Raw genomic sequence first — 8,767 nt, 5'->3', positions numbered from 1 at the left:
ATGAAACCAATATGGTTAAGCATTTCTGGGAAGAAGCAATAAACACTGCATGCTATATTCAGAATAGAATCTCTATCAGACCTATTCTAAATAAGACTCCTTATGAATTGTGGAAGAACAGAAAGCCCAACATTTCATATTTCCATCCTTTTGGATGTGTATGTTTTATTCTGAATTCTAAAGATCATCTTGGTAAGTTTGATTCTAAAGCACAAAAGTGTTTCCTTCTTGGATATTATGAACGCTCTAAAGGCTACAGAGTATACAATACTGAAACATTGATTGTAGAAGAATCAATCAATATCAGGTTTGATGATAAGCTTGGTCTTGAAAAACCAAAGCAGTTTGAGAATTTTGCAGATTTTGATATTGATATATCAGAAGCAGTAGAACCAAGAAGCAAAGCTGCAGAAGCTGGCAGTCTCAGAAGCAATGAATCAGAAGATCAAGTTGCTGCATCTTTAGAGAATCTTAGGATTTCTGAAGAACCAACTGTCAGAAGATCACCTAGACTTGCATCAGCTCATTCAGAAGATGTGATCCTTGGAAAGAAAGATGATCCCATCATAACAAGGGCATTCCTTAAGAACAATGCAGAATGTCAATTAGGTCTTGTTTCTTTGATCGAGCCAACTTCTGTTGATCAAGCTCTAGAAGATCCAGACTGGATAATTGCCATGCAAGAAGAACTAAATCAGTTTACAAGGAATGATGTATGGGACTTGGTTCCTAGACCAAAAGGATTTAACATCATCGGTACTAAGTGGGTTTTCAGAAACAAGCTAAGTGAGAAAGGTGAAGTGGTAAGAAACAAAGCCAGACTAGTTGCTCAGGGTTATAGTCAGCAAGAAGGGATTGATTATACAGAAACCTTTGCACCAGTGGCCAGGTTAGAATCTATTCGTCTATTAATTTCTTTTGCCACTCAACACAACATCACTCTTTATCAGATGGATGTTAAGAGTGCCTTCTTAAATGGTTACATAGATGAAGAAGTTTATGTCCATCAACCTCCTGGTTTTGAAGACTCCATGTCTCTAAATCATGTTTTCAAATTAAAGAAATCATTATACGGATTGAAACAAGCTCCCAGAGCTTGGTATGAACGTTTGAGTTCTTTCCTTCTGGAAAATGATTTCACTAGAGGAAAAGTGGACACTACTCTCTTTTGTAAAACATTTAAAAAGGATATTTTAATTTGTCAAATATATGTTGATGATATTATCTTTGGAACATCTAATGCTACACTTGGAAAGGAGTTTGCTGAGTCTATGCAGGCTGAATTTGAAATGAGCATGATGGGAGAACTCAAGTATTTCCTTGGGATTCAAATCAACCAAACTTCCGATGGAACCTATGTTCATCAAACGAAGTATGTGAAAGAACTTCTGAAGAAGTTTAATCTTTCTGAAAGCAAAGAAGCCAAAACTCTTATGCATCCAACATGTGTACTGGGTAAGGATGAGGTAAGTAAGAAGGTAGATCAGAAGTTGTACAGAGGTATGATTGGATCTCTTCTATATCTAACTGCTTCTAGACCTGACATTCTCTTTAGTGTTTGTTTGTGTGCTCGATTCCAATCAGATCCAAGAGAATCTCATTTAACTGCGGTTAAGAGAATTCTAAGGTATCTGAAAGGTACTACTAATGTTGGTTTAGTTTACAGAAAATCTAAAGATTACAACTTAGTAGGATTCTGTGATGCTGACTATGTTGGAGATAGAATAGAAAGAAAGAGCACTTCTGGAAGTTGTCAATTTCTTGGAAGTCATCTAATCTCATGGTACAACAAGAAGCAAGCTACTATTGCCCTCTCAACAACAGAAGCAGAATATGTTGCTGCTGCTGGTTGTAGCACACAAATGCTCTGGATGAGAAGTCAGCTGGAAGATTATCAGATATATGAGAGTAACATTCCTATTTTCTGTGATAATACTTCTGCTATATGTTTATCTAAGAATCCTATTTTACATTCAAAAGCTAAACATATTGAGATTAAACATCATTTCATAAGGGACTATGTTCAGAAGGGTGTTATATCTTTAAACTTTGTGGATACAGACCATCAATGGGCTGATATCTTTACAAAACCCCTTGCTGAAGATAGGTTTAAGTTCATTCTGAAGAATATCAGTATGGATTTATGCCCAGAATGAGAAGATGAGAAGATCTTATGTATGAGTATCTTCTGAAATAAAATTGGATATTTTTTTTATAAGAAGTTCTGATTGAAATCAATTAGAAATTGTGATTCAGTTATTACTAACGTTTCATTGTCTAAGTTGATTCAGAATCTCTTTAAAAGCAAAACAGCTGTAACTGGCTATCCAGATGGTAAACACGTGTTCACTATCTCTGGACAAGCGTGCATGCAGTTGAGGGGACGTCTACTTAGGTAACTGTGCAAATCTCGTCTTTTGTCATTATTATCTCTCCTCACGTCATGTAACATTAAATGCTATCCATCATTTACTCTTTTTCAGTTTTCTTTTTATACTCTTCAAACGTTTCTTTTCCCTCTTATAATTCTCTCACTTTGCATTCAGTTTCTTTTTCGTTCCTTCTCTTTGCATTCATATCACGAACCCTAGCAGTTTTCAAATATCTGCAACTTCATCATGAATCCATCGTCAAGCTCTGGAAATCAAGAAAATGATCGAAAACAAAAGAGAAAGGCAACTGATGAACAAGAAACCAAACCAAAAAGAGTAAGGATCACCTATGACCCTCTCAAAGTGAACCCGTTTGAAGCTATGATGTCTGGAAACTACTCTAGACGTGTGTATCAACCCCTCGACGGTACCCCTCAATCACCTCCCTCTTCACAGACCTCCACCACTTCTTCCTCCTCATTCATCCTTTCGGAACCACCTTCTTCACCATCTGATATCTCCTCTCCTTCAACCCATCCCTCAGATATTTCTTCATCTCTCTCACACCCTTTTCCCACCAGAACACCTAACCCCTACAGTGTTGTTTTTCCCGACTCCAGGTTCACTGTCAACCCTCCAACCCCTACCACTCAATCATTTCTGGAGCTTTTACATTCTGATGTAAATGGCTGGTTGGAGATTCTGGGTGCTGCTCACCTTAACCATCTGGATGAGTATGTTACATGCAACCTTTGGGATACCTTTCGTCAGGATTTTCTGGTTAGGGCTACAGACATTCAGAGAAGGATCATGTCTGAAGCACCTGGTGTTCGTGGTCTTCGGTTGGAAGTTGGTGAAAGCAGCTATCACCATCTCATCAGGAACATAAGAGTTCTTGAAGAGAGGATACCTGCAGATGAGTTGGAAGAAGAAAATCCCTGCAGAGACATCGTGGTGTGGAGACCATGGTATCCTGTGCTGACTGGAGATTTTCAGTGGCTGTTTAACTGGTTCAGAATGAACCCTTCTGAAAAAGCACCTCACATGGTCTTTCCAGTAGTGGTTTATCCTGCTGAAGTTGCTGGTCCTACTCCTCCAACAAACCTAGCAGCTATTCTTCAAGCGTTGGAAGTTGGAACTTCTGAGCTGCCTGAACCAGAATATGCTAAGGCTACTTCTGAGTCAGACTCAGATGTGGAGATGGAAGATGCACAAGCTGAAGACCTTCCAGAAGATCGCCCTGCTGAGATTGCTGTCCCTTTTGGCAGAAATTCTGGTGTCTCTTCTTCTGGTGAAACCTCAGCTCTGATGGAGACCTTGGAAGCTCTTCATCAAAATCAAGCTATGCTGGCTTCTCGTTTGGACGCGCAAGAAGCAGCCAATGCTGAGTTTCGCTCTTTCATGGCAAGGCAAGCTACAAGCACTGACGGGATTCATGATGTTCTGGCGCGGATTTTGTGTAGACTAGGGTCTTAGTCCTTTGGTCTTTGTAGTTTTCTTTCCTTGTTGCATCTGTTTTCCTGCATTCCTCTTTTGTAATCCTTCTTGTTGAAATCAATGAAAAGTTATTTATGTTTCTTTCCTTTTGTCTCTTGCTTTACATCTGAATCTTTTATGCTTTTTGATGTTATGACAAAAAGGGGGAGAAAATATATGATAAATGATTTGATTAATATTATCAGTTACCGAGTAAAAAGGCTCCACATTTACTAACAGAAGCTGCAAGCTTCATATGTTTCTAAGTTGTGTTGTTGCAGGAATCAAAGATTCAAGATCAACATGAGGAGCAACAAGATGAATCAAGCTCTTGGATTCTTGAAGCAAGCTGGGTGCTAGGAAGCTTCAGAATCAGAAGCAAGAAGGAAGAATGATCAGAAATTCTGATAATAGAATATGATCCAAATCATTGTCTATTTGCTCTGATACATTGTCTATTGGATCTGATATATTCTATGTGGCTTATACGGCTCTGATACATATTTTGTGTTCTGATACACATTTTATGTTCTAACTCATTCATGCTGACTTTTGTCGTTTAGTTTTGTTCTGTAACATTTCAGGATGTAGAGATGCTCTGATGATGCTCTGGTACATTCAACAATGTTCTGATACAATCTAGCATGAAGTGATGTAAGAAGAAATTCAAAGCTCTGAAGCTATCCGAGGGAAGCAGAAATCAGAAGCTGTGAATGTTCTAAAGATCCAGAAAACTCAAGTTCTGAAGCTGTCCTAAATGGAAGCATGAATCAGAAGCTGTGAATGTTCTGAAGATCAAAGAAATTCAAGTTCTGATGCTGTCCTAAATGGAAGCATGAATCAGAAGCTGTGAATGTTCTGAAGATCAAAGAAATTCAAGTTCTGAAGCTGTCCTAAATGGAAGCAGGAATCAGAAGCTGTGAGTGTTCTAGGGATCTAAAGAAATTCAAGTTCTGAAGCTGTCCAACGGAAGCAGAAGTCAGAAGCTATAAATTATCAGGAGCAAGAAGTTTATGTGATCGTCTCTACCGAAATAATCAGGGAAGTCTTTTATTATTAAAGTTCTTCGAGTATTTATTTCAGGGGGAGATTATTCATCTCAGGGGGAGATTGTTAATCTCAAGGGGAGACATATTCACATGCTTATGCTATAGCTGTGTAATTTGTCTTTAGCCGTCTGCTCTTTCTGATCGCAAATTCATATCATTTATATATGTTTTTGTCATCATCAAAAAGGGGGAGATTGTTAGAACAAGATTTGTTCTGATCAATATTCTTAGTTTTGATGATAACAAGGATATGAATTTTGTGTGAGATAATGTGGTACTCTAATACACTGCAATTTCCCTTTCAGGAAATATATAAAGAGTATGCACAAATCAGCGCTCAGAAGCTTTGTCTCAGAAGGTTCAGCATGCAACATCAGAACATAGTCTGGCAAGACATCAGAAGATGGTCAAGGCAGAATCAGAACATGGGTCTATGAAAGCATCAGAAGAACTTGAGATCAGAAGCAGAAGCATTGAAGTTCTCATGGTATCACGCTCAGAAGCACTTCAAGGTCAGAAGACAAGAAGATGCTATGCACCAAGCTGTTTGACTCTGATGATATTCAAATATTATATTCACAAACATCAGATCAGAAGAAAGTACAGGTGGCAGGCTACGCTGACTGACAAAAGGAACGTTGGAAGCTATTAAAGGCAACGTCAGTAGACACAGCGTGAACAAGGCTCGAGGTAGTTGACAAAAGCGTGAAACATTAAATGCAAAGCTGTACGGAACACGCAAAGCATTAAATGCGCCCAACGGTCATCTTCTCAAACGCCTATAAATATGAAGTTCCGATGAGAAGCAAGGTTGACGATTTTGAAAGAACAAATTCTGAACGAAACAACTCTGAACCAAATTCTGTGAATATTAACTTGCTGAAACGCTGTTCAATTCAAAGCTCAGAAACTTCATCTTCATCAAAGCTCACTACATTGCTGCTGTAATATATTAGTGAGATTAAGCTTAAACGTTAAGATAAATATCACTGTTATGATTATAGCTTTTAAGAAGCATTGTAATACTCTTAGAATTGATTACATTAATTTGTAAGTAACTAGAGTGATCAAGTGTTGATCAGGATACTCTAGGAAGTCTTAGCTTGTGTCTAAGCAGTTGTAATTAGAGTGATCACGTGGTGGTCACTCTAAGAAAGTCTTAGCTTGTGTCTAAGCATTTGTTCCTGGAGTGATCAGGTTGTGATCAGGATACTCTAGAAGACACAGTCGCGGACTAAGTGGAAAACCATTGTAATCTGTTGCGATTAGTGGATTAAATCCTCAGGTGAGGTAAATCACTCCGTGGGGGTGGACTGGAGTAGTTTAGTTAACAACGAACCAGGATAAAATAACTGTGCATATTGTTTTTATCGTTCAAGTTTTTAGACTACACTTATTCAAACCCCCCCCCCCTTTCTAAGTGTTTTTCTATCCTTCAGACCTTCCAATTGCTCAGGATTTTACTGGAGGTATTGTGTTTGTTATACTTGGCATCAAAATAAAATTTCTTAAATTCAGATAATCATGATCGTAAGGTTTGAAGTGTGTATCATAGTATAATTCTCATGCCTGTTTTGAATTGAGATGCTTGTTGAGTCCGTGTGAACCTATTTGCATGCCAATCCAATTTAACTATTGTTGCAAACTATTAACATATGTTGTGTTTGATCTAAACATCATCATTACTTACAATTTTTAAAAACAAAGGAGATATTAGTAATGCATTCTCACTTGTTAAATCAAATATTTGTCATTTAAAAAGCATGGAAGCTATTGCTGAAAAGACGCAAGATGAAGCCGTTGGTAAAAGGCAATGCTAAAACATTGACGATATCTTCTTCTCAGTCACCAAATTTCGTGAACACTAGAAGAAAGAGTCAAAATTTTGTTTCTCCTTGAACGCGTACTTCCCGTAATAGTATCCCTCAATCAAAAACCATTCAAGCAAAAAATGATAAACTATGCAAACCAGATGATTCTGCAGGTTTAATATTAGAGAAACCTGAAGTTCATAGTGATGTTCCTGATCTACAAAACAACCTAACAGAACTAAACCTTTCATCTCAAAATCCAAACCCACTTTCTTGTGAAAATAAATGCTCTAGTGGCAAGGAAGCTCAATTTATTTCAGAACCAGTGGTTCAAAGAAATCAGGAACTCAAGGATAATCCGAAAGACAATGTAAAGTTTGTGGGGCTCTACATGCACCCAATGCATGTTTCATCATTACTTTTAAAAACAATTGGAGATGAAATCCACATTTGTGTTTTATGTGGCCTTCTGACAGATTAGAACAAAACTTTGTTTACATACAAGGTAGCTATCAAGGAACCGAATTTCGGTTGCCCCTCTGCCATGGCTCACACCCCGATAATGTTGCCAGATCCAAAAAATAACTTCATGACAGAAGTAAGTTACTTATTTTTTCCTTATTTACATTTTACCCAAACCTTTGGCTACATAAATGCTTACTTTCAAAATATATCACAGTTTTTGCTAGACTATGTTGGAAAGGACAGGGATGGAGTTGACTCCTGATGGACAGTTTATTGTCATAATAGGCAGCATAAGAACCCCAAATTGCAGGTTAACTGTTTCTACATGTTAGAATTGACATATATTGGAATAATATAAATAGAGTAATTAAATATATTATTTAATCCTAGGGAAAGTAAAATTGATTGTTGTTTCTCAACATGCACTTCAATTTGCTCGAAGAAAAATGGTTTGAAGATTGTTCATGTAGAAAGTGGTTATGCATCAGTTGTGGCAACATTGGAAGCTGTTGAAGACTTGCATTGTCTTTCAGTTTGTGGACCTAACCGACTTGTTTTCTGTTAAAGGAAGTTGGAACATACAAGTGTGGGTCATGAATTCAACATGGAGGTGATTTTAATGCATTCTCTTTGATTTTTCTTTCCCTTTTATGACGACAACAATGTTCTTTTCAAAATCATATCTCTTAAAAGATTTTACTTGTAGTGAATTTTATTGTTACACGTAACTTCTTCACCCCTTATTAAAAATTTTGGATTGAAAAGATAGAGCACTTCATCATTCCGTCTGCTGGTTCGACGTCTCCTGGCATTGTGGAGTTGAAGAGGGTCCCCAAGTGTGCTCATTTGGTTGTAGGTGGAAACATTTATGGGAAATTTAGTTTGTGGTATGTTGTCTATATTTACCTTGAAAGGATATCCTATTATACATTTAATTTGCTACAATTCGTTTAGGAACATTCTGAGGATTTTACATTATTACAAAGCAAAAACTAATGTTCTGTCCATAGTCAACATAATTTACTAGATTGTCAGGGAACCCTCTACCATAGTCAACATATTTTTTGTATTAATTGACTCGGAATATGAAGAACACGTTTGCCCTTTCCTTCTGTATATCTTGAACAGATTGAGATCTATATCTGTTTCAGAACATGTCACTGCTGGCTTTAATGCCACATTTTCATTCCCTCATTTCAACTTCTCTTCAAATTTCTTATTCAAAAAAACCTCTAACCTAGCTCAACAGTTGTTAAAAATAAGAAATATGGAAGTTCAGTTATAGTAATATCTCATTTACATATAAAAACTTGACCGTTTTCACGTATAAAAACTGTATGCATGACAACTGGTGTTGGTGTCTGTGGTGGTTACAGAATCATGAGCACAAGTGATGGTGTGGTATATATGTGGGATTTGTCTAGAGGCTCCAAGCTTGATACTCTGCACCATTTCAAGGGTATGTTGCACTGAACACTAATACTAGAAGTAGCAGTAAAATAATAAGTTACAATTATATCTCTCCACTACTTATCATCCTATGTCATTGTTTCCTTATAATCATCAAAATTATTGTTTATGTATTAATGTTGTG

This window comes from Vicia villosa, linkage group LG6 (assembly GCF_029867415.1).
Source record: "Vicia villosa cultivar HV-30 ecotype Madison, WI linkage group LG6, Vvil1.0, whole genome shotgun sequence".
Taxonomy (NCBI): domain Eukaryota; kingdom Viridiplantae; phylum Streptophyta; class Magnoliopsida; order Fabales; family Fabaceae; genus Vicia; species Vicia villosa.
This window is presented reverse-complemented; position numbering follows the sequence as displayed.